Below are 13,419 nucleotides of genomic sequence, written 5' to 3'. Positions count from 1 at the left end.
TCCTTTCATGATTTTGTAGATTTCTATCAAATCCTCCCTCAGCCGTCTCTTCTCCAAACTGAACAGCCCTAACTTCTTTAGCCTTTCCTCATAGGGCAGTTGTTCCATGCCCCTTATCATTTTGGTCACCCTTCTCTGCACTATTTCCAGTGCAGCTATATCCTTTGGAGCAGATTTTAAAAAGTTGCGTGAGCGCGTACTTTTGTTCGCGCAGCAGGCGCGAACAAAAGTACGCCTGATTTTATAAGATACGCGCGTATCTTATAAAATCTGGGGTCGGCGCGCGCAAGGCTGCGCAAAATCGGCAGCCTGCGCGCGCCGAGCTGCGCAGCCTGCCTCCGTTCCCTCCAAGGCCGCTCCGATTTCGGAGCGGCCTCGGAGGGAACTTTCCTTCGCCCTCCCCGCACCTTCCCCTCCCTTCCCCGGCCCTATCTAACCCCCCCTTAACTTTGCGCGCGTTGGCCGGCAGCCCCGCTCCGTCCTCCGGTCCCGGGGGCTGGTCCGGAGGCCTCGACCACGCCCCCGGGCCGGTGCCACGCCCCCGGGCCCGCCCCCAAAACGCCATGGCCCGCCCCCGAAACGCCGCATCAGTAGGCCCCGCCCCCAACATGCCCCCTTACAAAAGCCCCGGGACTTACGCGCATCCCGGGGCTTTACGTGCGTCGGCGGCCTATGCAAAATAGGCGTGCCGGCGCGCGCGGGCCTTTGAAAATCCGCCCCTTTTTTGAGATACGGTGACCATTCACCATGGAGCGATACAGAGGCATTATGACATCCTCTGCTTTATTTTCCATTCCCTTCTTAATAATTCCTAACATTCTGTTGCTTTTTTTATTGCCACAGCACTCTGAGCCTACAATTTCAATATATTATCCACTATGATGCCTAGATCTCTTTCCTGGGTGTTAACTCCTAAAACAGAGCCTAACATTGTGTAATTACAGCAAGGGTTATTTTTCCCTACATGCATCACTTTGCACTTGTCCACATTAAATTTCATCTGCCATTTGGATGCCCAATCTTCCAGTCTTACAAGGTCCTCCTGCAATTTATCACAATCTGCTTGAGATCTAACTACTCTGCATAATTTTGTGTCATCCGCAAATTTGATAACCTCACTCGTCGTATTCCTTTCCAGATCATTTATAAATATATTAAAAAGCACCGGTCCAAGTACAGATCCCTGAGGCACTCCACTGTTTACATTTTTCACACTGAAAACTGACCATTTAATCCTACTTTCTATTTCCTGACTTTTAACCAACTAGCAGTCCACAAAAGGACATCCCATGACTTTTTAGTTTTCTTAGAAGCCTCTCATGTGGGACTTTGTCAGACACCTTGTGAAAATATCTACCATTTCACCTTTGTCCACATGTTTATTAACCCCTTCAAAAAATGTAGGAGATTGGGGAGACAAGACATCCCTTGGGAAAATCCATGCTAGCTGTGTCCCATCAAACCATATCTTATCTAAATGTTTTGTGATTTTATTCTTTATAACAGTTTCCACAATTTTTCCCGGCACTGAAATCAGGCTTACTGGTCTATAGTTTCCCGGATAACCCCTGGGTCCCTTTCTTAAATATTGGGGTTACATTGGCCATCTTCCAGTCTTCAGATACATCAGATGATTTTAATGATAGGTTACAAATTTTTACTAATAGGTCTGAAATTTCATTTTTGAGTTCCTTCTGAACCCTGGGGTATATGCCATCCAGTCCAGATGATTTACTACTCTTCAGTTTGTCAATCTGGCCTACCACATCTTCCAGGATCACCATGATTTGGTTCAGTTGATCTGAATCATCATCCATGAAAACCTTCTCTGGAATGGGTATCTCTCTCCAATATCCTCTTCAGTAAACACTGAAGCAAAGAAATAATTTAATCTTTCCGCGATGGCCTTCTCTTCTCTAAGTGCCCCTTTAACCCCTCGATCATCTAATGATCCAACCGACTCCCTAGCAGGCTTAATGCTTCAGACATATTTTAAAAAGTTTTTTTATTATGAGTTTTTGCCTCTATGGCCAACTTCTTTTCAAATTCTCTCTTAGCCTGTCTTATCAATGTTACATTTAACTTGACAGTGCTTACGCTTTATCCTATTTTCTCCTGATGGATCCTTTTTCCAATTTTGAATGAAGATCTTTTGGCTAAAATAGCCTCTTTCACCTCCCCTTTTAACCATGCCGGTAATCGTTTCACCTTCCTTCCACCTTTCTTAATGTGTGGAATACATCTGGTCTGTGCTTCTAGGATGGTATTTTTTAACAATGTCCTCGCCTCTTGCACACTTTTTCACTTTGTAGTTGCACATTTCAGTTTTTTCTATTTATTTTTTTCTCATTTTATCAAAGTTTTCCTTTTGAAAGTTTTTAGCGTTAGCGCCATGGATTTACTTACTGTCCCCCTTGCAGTCATTAATTCAAATTTGATCATATTATGATCACTATTGCCAAGCAGCCCCACCACCATTACCTCTCTCACCAAATCTTGATCTCCACTGAGAATTACATCTAAAATTGCTCCTTCTCTTTTATTCCATCCAGGAGCTTTATCTCTCCAACATGCCCTAATGTTTCACTTAGTCAATATTGGGGTCATTGAAATCTACCAAGCAAAAGCAAGAAGCAAAAGCCTTGCACATCAATTAATATCCATACATCCAGCGTGCAAGGAAATAGTAAAGCAAGTCCACCTTCAAAATTATAATAAATTTTTATTGATTAGCTGAAATTCTTCAATATTAATAGTGGCAACTCCATACGTTTTCAATAACAAATATTAAAGTCCCCCGACACGGTCCGTGTTTCGCGGTCGCTGCATCGGGAGGGACCCACAATCAGTATCATCTAAAACATAAAGATAATAAAGCTGATGGACCTGACAAAAATGGCTACACAGTTTCAATGAATTTTCAAACATACCTTGTACGTGCATCATGGAGCGCATCGGCTCACACGATTGAAAGACGATTTAAAGAGGTAATTTGGCGCCAAAAGACTGCAGCTATCGCGATAGAGACTCGCAGCACATGATCCCGTACTGCCACCAACCCTTTTCAGTCAGGACAGAAAATGTCTCGCACACCACATCCTCCGACGCGCCTCCCGGACGCATGGCAGTGACTACGGAGACCGTTTTCAATTTATCCTCCCGTGTACTGACTGATGTAGAAAAAAGAACTTTACAGAGAGGTTTATCGTTTGTACCAACTGCTAGATGTGATCCTTTTGATTTACAAGTGCACTTATATAAGTTTTTTCGTGCTTTACGACTAAAACTATTTTTTGCAGACTCTCCACCAACATTGGATATGTCAGTGATCTCGAAGCGGTCTAGGTGGACCCCTCCTGGTCCCGTAAACCCACTGTTGGGGGCTTTTGAGAGTTTAGTAAGGACAGATGCTCACTCCCTTGCTACAAAAAAACAGTATGTTCGATACAATCTATCCCAGCAAGAGGCTATTGCAGTCAAGGAGTTATCCAACGACTCATCCATAGTCATAAAACCCGCTGATAAGGGTGGGGGTATTGTAGTGTGGGGTAAAACTGACTACGAGGTGGAGGCACTTCGTCAGTTAAGCGATACCTCATGCTATAAATTACTCCTAGGAGACCCCACACAAGATCTCTTAAAGATAATTAAAGATATTGTTCAGGAAGCCCTTGACCGCAACATGCTCACGAATAGGGAGGCAAAATTCTTGGTAAATTCAACTCCCACCATGCCCCTATTTTATCTTTTACCCAAAATTCATAAGACTCTGGTACATCCCCCTGGACGTCCTATAGTCTCGGGCATTAATTCATTGTTTGAGCCACTCTCTAAATTCGTTGATATCTTTTTGCACCCTTTTGTTACTCAGATCCGGTCCTATGTTAAGGACACCACACATCTCATCACTATTTTGTCAAATTCAACTGTCCCATCCGGTGGTTTCTTTTTTGTGACTCTTGATGTTATCTCTCTGTATTCCAACATTCCTCAATTAGATGCATTACAATTAATTGAAAATATTCTGAACCAACGACCGGCTCCGCACCGGCCGTCCACGGCATTTTTGGTACAACTTGCCACTTTGGCCCTAACAAAAAAATTTTTTTATGTTTGACCAGAGTTACTACCAACAGATTAAAGGGACGGCAATGGGGGCCACTATGGCCCCCTCACTTGCCTGTCTGTACATGGACGACTATGAATCGTCTTTAGTATATCCTACGGAATGGTTTTCCCATGTGGCTTTGTGGCTACGATATATTGACGACATTCTAATTATTTGGACTGGATCTGACATTCAATTTTTTGGTTTTTTTGATTGGCTCAACTCGTTGAACCCACACATTCAATTTAATTTTTGCATTCATGCTTCAGAAATCGCTTTCCTTGATATTACGATCTCAGTAGAACAGGATAAGTATGTCACCACTCTATTTAGGAAAGAGACTGATAGAAACACACTCTTAGCCTACTCGAGCTGTCATCCCAAGCCCCTTAGAGATAATATCCCTACGGGGCAATTTTTAAGATTGAAACGTCTATGCTCATCCCGGAGTGATTTTTTAGAGCAAGCCCGATTGATGTCTCAGCGGTTTTGGGAAAGGGGTTACCCCCCACGAGTGGTAAAAAAGGCTTTTAAAAGGGCATTGTATGCCAATCGAGACTGGTTGCTTCTTCCTTCAATGGATGATGACAGTCCATGTCTCAATTGTATTTTACCGTTTTCAACAGCGAGTAAGGCTATTGCCACAATGATAAGAAGACACTGGGAGAATTTATCTTTAACTTCCCTTTTCCAGGGATCATTACGTTTCACTTTTCGGAGAGCTAGTAACCTCCGGGATCAGCTAGTACACGCTAGTCTTAGTAAACAATTGAGGGACACCAGGGGAGGCCATCATGGCCCCTGTGGGCACTGCACGATGTGTAAACATACCAGCCATTCAGACTCCTTTATTCATCCTGACACTGGGGTTCACTTTAAACTTTGCAATACATCAGACTGTACCACTAAGGGTTTGGTGTATGTTATACAATGTCCGTGTTCCATGTTATATGTGGGGAAGACCTCTAGGATGATCAAAACCCGCATTATAGAACATTGTTCAAACATTCGTCTCCTTAGGATGGATGAACCTTTGGTTACACACTGGGTTCAATACCAACACACTATTGCTGAATTGCAGTTTTCAGTCTTAGAGGTGGTTGTTCCCCCATTTAGGGGAGGTAATTACTCAGAAATTTTAGGTAGACGGGAACAGAAGTGGATTTTTATGCTTTCCTCCGTCCATCCTAAGGGACTAAACAGGGATGTAGAATGGCATTTGTTTGGTTGAACCGTGTATAGAGAGGGCGGGGCTTATACGAACGAATCTATCGCGATAGCTGCTGTCTTTTGGCGCCAAATTACCTCTTTAAATCGTCTTTCAATCGTGTGAGCCGATGCGCTCCATGATGCACGTACAAGGTATGTTTGAAAATTCATTGAAACTGTGTAGCCATTTTTGTCAGGTCCATCAGCTTTATTATCTTTATGTTTTAGATGATACTGATTGTGGGTCCCTCCCGATGCAGCGACCGCGAAACACGGACCGTGTCGGGGGACTTTAATATTTGTTATTGAAAACGTATGGAGTTGCCACTATTAATATTGAAGAATTTCAGCTAATCAATAAAAATTTATTATAATTTTGAAGGTGGACTTGCTTTACTATTTCCTTGCACGCTGGATGTATGGTCATTGAAATCTCCCATTTATTATTGCACTACCAGTTTGGTTAGCTTCCCTAATTTCTCTTAGCATTTCACTGTCTATCTCACCATCTTTGCCAGGTGGGCGGTAGAATACTCCTATCTCAATTCTCTTCCCCAACACACAAGGGATTTCTACCCATAAAGATTTGATTGTGCATTTCATCTCTTGCAGCAACTTTATGCTGTTGGACTCTATGCCATCCTGGACATAAAGTGTCACCCTGCCACCAAGATGCTCCTCTCTGTCATTGTGATATAATTTGTACCCTGGTATAGTATTGCCCCGTTGGTTATCCCCTTTCCACCATGTATCTGAGATGCCAATTAAGTGTCATGATTCACTGCTATACACTCTCTCGATTTCTAATAATTGAATCATCAGTTAAGATGCCAACCTAACCCTTCTCTCCTGGGCATGTGTGACAGGATAATGCATCACCTGGAGAACAGGTCTTAGCTACAGGATCGCTTCCTCCTACATCAAGGTGATGCTCTCTGTACAAGTGATCTTGCTTCTCCAATTCAGTATCAAGGCTGCAAGTCTGGAGTTGGGACTTGGGTACTATGTCCCTGAAAATCTCCTCTAAATACCTCTCTGTCTGCCATTCTAGTCTCCAGAGATTACTCGTTCTCTGGAGGCTAGAATGGCAACTGGTAGATAATTATACATGTGGCATTCGGTGCAAAAGACTTGAAGGCCTCCTTCTCTCTGCTGGCTGCTGTCTACATCTTAATGTTGTTGAGCTCTTAGTTAATATAGGTTGCTAAAGGAGTAGAGATGTGTAAATTCACCACATAAAACTAAAGGACTTTAATTTAATGTTAATTTGACAATGACCCTCAAGGGGACAATAATTAATCTGTTGATAAGGGTTGAGTCGCTCCCTTGTTTTAGATAATGCCCTGATTAATTTTTGTTGTGAAAATGTCTTTTGCCCTCTTAAATGGGATACGAGTCTTTAAATCAGTATAACATCATATGGGTAACCCACAGGTATAATTCTAGTGCATAAATAATGTATAAATACCTGTGTATAATTTAACTCTTTTTTTTTTAATTGTTAATCTTTTAATTTAATACATTTTCATAATCCAAAAATTCATTTAAAAACTGTATCACCACTATCACTCATACCACATTCACACATGCACAATCACATTACACAAAAATATTGCACCTATTTCTAATACAACAATTCACCTATTACTAACATATTAAAATACATCCATATATCATTTATCAAAGATTATTACAATCGGATAGCACCAATTTTGTGTCTTAGTTCCCTTTCATGTTCTTGCTATTTATGAACTCCCGACGAAAAGCTTCCGTTTCACCGAGGTGGTTTCCTCAGGGGACCATGATTAACTCATTTCTTTCACTTGAAAAACCGGGAACTTCTCTATTTGATTTCATAGGATGCTTGTTGCATGTGCTATCTCTGATAAAACACAATCCTATATATTGCTCTGTATAACTCCTTAACACTACTATTCTCAACTTCTTCCACGTTTTTCATGACCTTCCAATGGTATTACTTCCACTTCTTATCTTAAATACCGCTAACTCCATAAATCAGCATTTCTAAGGTTTAAACTCTTTTGTGAACGCCGCTGCTTCACACACCTTTGTGAACGCGGCTGCTTCACGCGCCTTCCATCAATATAACTTTAAACGCTGATTTGAATGCGCAACCGCGGCGTTTTGGGAAAATGGAGTAAGTGTGGAAGGCATGCTAGAAGATGAGAATGTAACACGGTAGTGGACGGCGCATTCAAATCAGCGTTTAAAGTTATATTGATGGAAGGCACGTGAAGCAGCGGCGTACACAAAAGAGTTTAAACCTTAGAAATGCTGATTTATGGAGTTAGCGGTATTTAAGATAAGAAGTGGAAGTAATACCATTGGAAGGTCGTGAAAAACGTGGAAGAAGTTGAGAATAGTAGTGTTAAGGAGTTATACAGAGCAATATATAGGATTGTGTTTTATCAGAGATAGCGCATGCAACAAGCATCCTATGAAATCAAATAGAGAAGTTCCCGGTTTTTCAAGTGAAAGAAATGAGTTAATCATGGTCCCCTGAGGAAACCACCTCGGTGAAACGGAAGCTTTTCGTCGGGAGTTCATAAATAGCAAGAACATGAAAGGGAACTAAGACACAAAATTGGTGCTATCCGATTGTAATAATCTTTGATAAATGATATATGGATGTATTTTAATATGTTAGTAATAGGTGAATTGTTGTATTAGAAATAGGTGCAATATTTTTGTGTAATGTGATTGTGCATGTGTGAATGTGGTATGAGTGATAGTGGTGATACAGTTTTTAAATGAATTTTTGGATTATGAAAATGTATTAAATTAAAAGATTAACAATAAAAAAAAGAGTTAAATTATACACAGGTATTTATACATTATTTATATACGAGTCTTTAAACCACAAAAATTTGCTTAAGGGTAGGTGGAAAGGAAAGAAAGACACACTAAAATTACCTAGCTTTCCTTTCTAATTAAATTCACAGACTAAAGCTTAATTTACCCCACAATTTCACCTCTTCCCCCAAACCTTAAGTCCCCAAATTACCAGGAAACAATACTTGCCGAACCTCTTCAGCAACCAGCAAAATTGTACTCCTCTCTCAATAGTCCCTCCTCTCTTCCCCATTCTCATGCTATTTCCAGCCTTCTGAATCCATTTTTCACCCCTTCCCCAGCCCTCACCTACTTTCTTCTGCCTCTCATTCCCCCTCACCAGTTCAAGCTCCTTCTCTGTCACTCCTCCTCTCTTCCGGTCATTCTCGTCTCCCCTACTTCTCTCTGCCCCCATTCCTAATCCCTTCTCCAGTTCTGTTCTCTCTCTGTCCCCACCAGCTCCAGTTTTCTCTTCTCTTTCTCCCTTCCTCTCAAATCCTGGGTCTTCCGTCCTGGATCCTGCTCTCTCTGCCCATGATTCCTGGTACTTTGGATAATCAGCTATACCATTGAAAGCTAGAAAATATATTGGAAACTTCCTGAGAAGGTTAAATCTAAGATTTCTAAATGTTCCTAAATGTCCAATAACTTCTCCCGTGGAGATGCTAAAGAAGTTTCTATTTAGAATTTATGCAGGGCTCCAAGGAAGGGATCCGCCCAGTTACTCAAGCTTTCTGTTTCCCTGGGCCAGAGGGTGTCCTTGGAAATGGGTTTAATGAAAATGTTTCAGAATTAGATCTTGCAGGGTTTTTTTTGGGTTTTTTTTTTTAGAGCATTCTGAAATGGAGATGGTAGAAAGGTCAATCTTATTAGTTACCTTTTCTGAGGAAACTCATAAGCAGTTGAAAGAGGAATTTCTATGCTCAGATAGCGTTGTCTCCTGATGATGTTGAAAAAGTAACTCGGCAAAAGAGGAACCCTCTTTCTGCTTCAATAAACAAAGGGTAATTGATACGAGGGGCACTTTTTTGTTAAATTTCCCTGTAAATGCTCAGTGAAGTTCCAAGGATCGGGCTGCCTCTTCTTTGACCCAATTCACTTGGGATCTTTTCTTCAAAATAATGTGATAGCTCTAAATATTGCGGACTGTTAATTGGCATTTAAAAAGGGTTCATTTCTTTTCTTATTTCTCTTGCCTGGTTATTTCTCCCCAATATGTGATCTAAAGGAACAGCTGTGGGTAACTAGGTTTTTGTTTTTGTTTTCTTTTATCCATTGGATTTTTCTTGAATATTGTAATTGACGTGGCTGTGAGTTTCTGTTTTCAAGAGAACCCCAATAAAGCACCATAAAACATCCATCCCTATTATTTTTAATTGATTAAATATAGCCAGGCGATAGGGTTGCTGACCACCCCCTCCCCCCCCAAAATATATTTTCCCTTTCTTGCTGACCTATTCAATCGGCGCTAATCTGGCGCAAGGCCCCATTGTAGCAGCTACAGGAATGCATGCTGAAGGTACGCAGCTGGGGACTGCGTCAGCACTCGGGGCCGGATCTAGGTCCAATGGCACCCCCAACTGATCCCCCCCATCTTCTGTTCTTTGGCATGAACTACCAGGAGTAGGGGTCAACACAGGTTTTCTCCTCACGTGAGCAGTGCAGGCGGAGGTGGGGATGGGTCCCTCGTTCCCCCAACATCCTCTTCCCTGCCTCTTATCTCTCCATCCCAGCATCTCCTCTCCTGTCTCTTAAACTCCCCATGCCCAGTATCCTCTCTCTCTCTCTCTTGTCTCTTAACTCTCTCTCTCTCCCATCCCCCAGCAGCATCTTCCTCTTGCCTCTCCCCATGCTGCCCTGCACATACCATCGCATCTGCCTGTTCCTCCTGCCTCCTCCCTGAGCAAAATATCTGTTTATCGGCAATGCTGCTGCCACCATTCCTCCTTGTCTGTGCTGGCCTTGTGGGCTGGTACTTTCTGTATACTGCTCTCATGGTGCACATGATCAGCATACAGGAAATGGCCTGCCACAAGCTCTGGACATGTTCACAGGGTCTTCACAGACGGGAAGAAACGGTGGCAGCAGTAGCACAGGTTCCTGATATCCCCCTAGGTCTGGATCTGAGGTGCGGCATATATGGCTGCTTAAATAACCCTTCTCAGCCACACATGCATGCACCACAGGGAACAGTTTGGTGACGAGGCATTCCTTGTTGCTCTGTGCCCTGGGCAACCTCCCTGCTTGCCCTACCAAAAAGCTGGGCCTAGTCAGCACACACTCCACTTTCAGGCCCTCCAGTGGCCCTGCCCCCCTTCTGGCTTCTATACGAGAGGCAGGGCCTGAGAGCAAGGCATGCGCTGGTTCATTCCTCAGCCCATGTGCTTTCAGTGTGAGGTGGTGTTTCTGCCACTGTCACTGTCACTGTCAGGTCTGGGATTGGCCCCAACTTCAATAGAATACATCTGCAGAAGCGTGCTGGGACTATGGTGAGAGAGTACTGAGACTGTGGGGGATTCTGCAGAGGCTGTGCTGTGCTGTACTGGGACTGGTGAGAGAGTGCTGGGGCTGTACTGGGTTTATGGTGCGAGAGTACGGGGACTGTAAGGAGCTATGCTGGGACTATAGTGAGAGAGTACTGGGATTGTAGAAGGCTCTGCTGAAGATGTGCTGTGCTTGGGACTATGGTGAGAGAGTAATGGGACTGTAGGGGACTCTGCTGAGGCTATGTTGGGTGTGGGGGAAGACTGCTGGGACTGTGGGATGGGTGAGTGCTTGGCAAAAACTCTCCAGATTTCACTCTGTGACTCAAAATTTGCATGAACTTCCAATTATGAGTCTCTGATGAAACACCAAAGTTCTGGGCCTCTCTGTTTACTGCTTCAGCCATTCCCCTTCACTAAGCCTGCAGGGAACAGGCGCGGAGGGAGCAAGCCTGGAGCATACACTCTGCAGGCTGCATGTAGTGAGAAACTAGAGAGGGGCTGCAACAGACACAGCTCAGCCTGCTGCTGTAATTCCAGGACTTGGGACTCAGTTGAAGGTAGAGTGAGGGTTACTCCTGGGGGAAATCTGCGCACAAAAACTTAAAATTCTCCAAAATTCTGCAGACTTTATATTGGTCAAAATAACATAATATACATGACAGTTTAATTACATTTTAAATTAATACAGAAAAAAGTTATTACTTAAAGATGCAGAATTTCCCTAGAAATTCACTGTAAGTGTCCCTTCTACTCGCTCTCCCTGTTCCCCTGGCCACGTTGCCCTCTCAGGCCTCAATTCCTCCACTTGCCAGTATCTCTCCTCTCCACCTCTAGGTTCAACCCCTTCCACTCTTTCGCCAGTCCCAGAGTTTGACCCCCTTCTCAGTACTGCCCCTCACACAGGCTCCCACACACACACACACACATGCTCCCTCTCCCTCTCTCACTCACACACACACACACACACACGCTCCCTCTCTCTAATACACATACACACACACCCTCATACAGGCTCCCTCACTCTCTCACACACACATCCCTTCATACAAGGCCCTCTCTCTTGCATACACACCCACACAATCTCCCTTTCTGTCTCACACATACATCCTCACACAGGCTACCTATGTCTCTCTCTCATGCACCCCTTCCCACAGGCTCTGTCTCACACATACACAATCCCTTCACACAGGCTAGCACCCTCACATACACAGGATCTCTTTTTCATACACACGAGCCCCCAATCTCTCACACACATACACACTCCTTCACAATCTCCTCATATAGGCTTCCCTCTCTCTCTAGCACCCATACTCAAGCATCCCCCCCCTCACACTCTCCTGCTCACCCCCCTGCTCTCTCTCTCACCGTCCTCTCCCCTTTCTCACACCTCTCTTCCCCCCTCAAATTCACTCTCACCGGGCCCTTCATCTTCGCGTGCTCTGTTCGCGGCATGCCAGGGGTCCCCTCTGCCATTTTCTGCGGGGGGGTGGGGGGGGTGGTGGTGGAAATTCTGTGCAAATTCTGCGCTCCGCAGTAGCACAGAATTCCCCCAGGACTAGAGGGTGCACAAGTCAGTAAGCTGTGACCTATGGGGGTGGGGGAGTGGGAGCAAATAGAGTGCTGGAATCAGGGAGGGAGGAAGAATGTGGAGGCCATCCCTGGAGTGGGGGGAAATGGTGGTGGTGGCAGAGAGAGAGTGTCGATTGGCAGGGTAGGAGAAAGTTGGAATCCCCCTCTCAGCTAATGTATAGCAATCTCAGGGTGACCCTAACTTAGTTCCCAGGCATGGTTGAGAAAGTTGGGGCTGTACTGAGCTGGGGTGGGGGAAGAGTGCTAGGACTTTACAGAACAGTACTGAGGGGAGAGGAAACATTTTGTAGGTAGAGCTTCTGATAATGTGTTTACAAGTTAATTTGAAATAACCAAAAAAGCAACCCAATAAATGTTATAGCAATGTGAAAACACTTGAAACTTGCAAGTTTAAGTGAGTACCTGAGGCACCAGGCTTTGCCTAAGGCCCTAGCGAGTGTCCATGGCTGAGTTCCCCTGGTTTCCTTCCTCTCCGTTTAAAGCCAAATTTGTGACTTGCACTGAGGAAGAAGATGGTATTCGCGACTAGGAAATGGAAGTCAGTGAGCCCGCTGTGGACCTGATAGCGGGAATCTTTAGAGAAACAGGACCTGTGAGTCCCTAGGTACAATGGGATAAAACCAAGGCTCACTGAAGCTGTTCTTGATGGCCTTCAGTCACCTTGTAACTCTATTTCAAGCCCCTATTATTGCGTTTATCTATAAGAAACCTATTAGATTTTTTTTCATTATGCCTTTTAATGGTATTGGGCTTTGTGACTTTCAGGTTATGTGATCACAAAATTGGTCAAAGGTGAGATTTTTCTTTCCAAGTAAATTCAATTAAAATATAAAGATGTGCCTAAACTCCTAGCATTCAGTTGTGCTCAACACAGGTAACCTGGCACCTGTTGAATCCTAATGGAGACCAAGTCTGAGAAAATGGAGGCCTCCAGCAGGGGCCTAGATACTGCTTTGAGACCTTTTGTTTTATTCAGTTGCTATTGCCACTTTTTTTGGCCGTGCCAAGCCTTCCATCCCTGAGAAAATAACTGTTAATGCCCAGTTTTTTTTTCCTTTTTGGGCGGGCACATGGGGGCTATAATACATGCATGACAAATATTTATTACTCTGTAGGCTTACTAAGCTGGCAAGTTTTAAAATGCCACTTTTAAACAAGGTTTAGAGTGAACCT

General features: G+C 43.8%; 1 protein-coding gene across 1 annotated transcript in view; it reads left to right on the top strand.

Annotated features, from left to right (window-relative positions):
* The window catches only part of LOC115092812 (all-trans-retinol 13,14-reductase-like), a 65,727-nt gene that overhangs the window by 12,091 nt on the left and 40,217 nt on the right, over positions 1-13,419 (top strand). The window lies entirely within an intron of this gene.

Source organism: Rhinatrema bivittatum, chromosome 5 (assembly GCF_901001135.1).
Source record: "Rhinatrema bivittatum chromosome 5, aRhiBiv1.1, whole genome shotgun sequence".
NCBI lineage: Eukaryota > Metazoa > Chordata > Amphibia > Gymnophiona > Rhinatrematidae > Rhinatrema > Rhinatrema bivittatum.
Note: the sequence above shows the minus strand (reverse complement) of the source record. Positions and strands in the feature narration are given on the sequence as shown.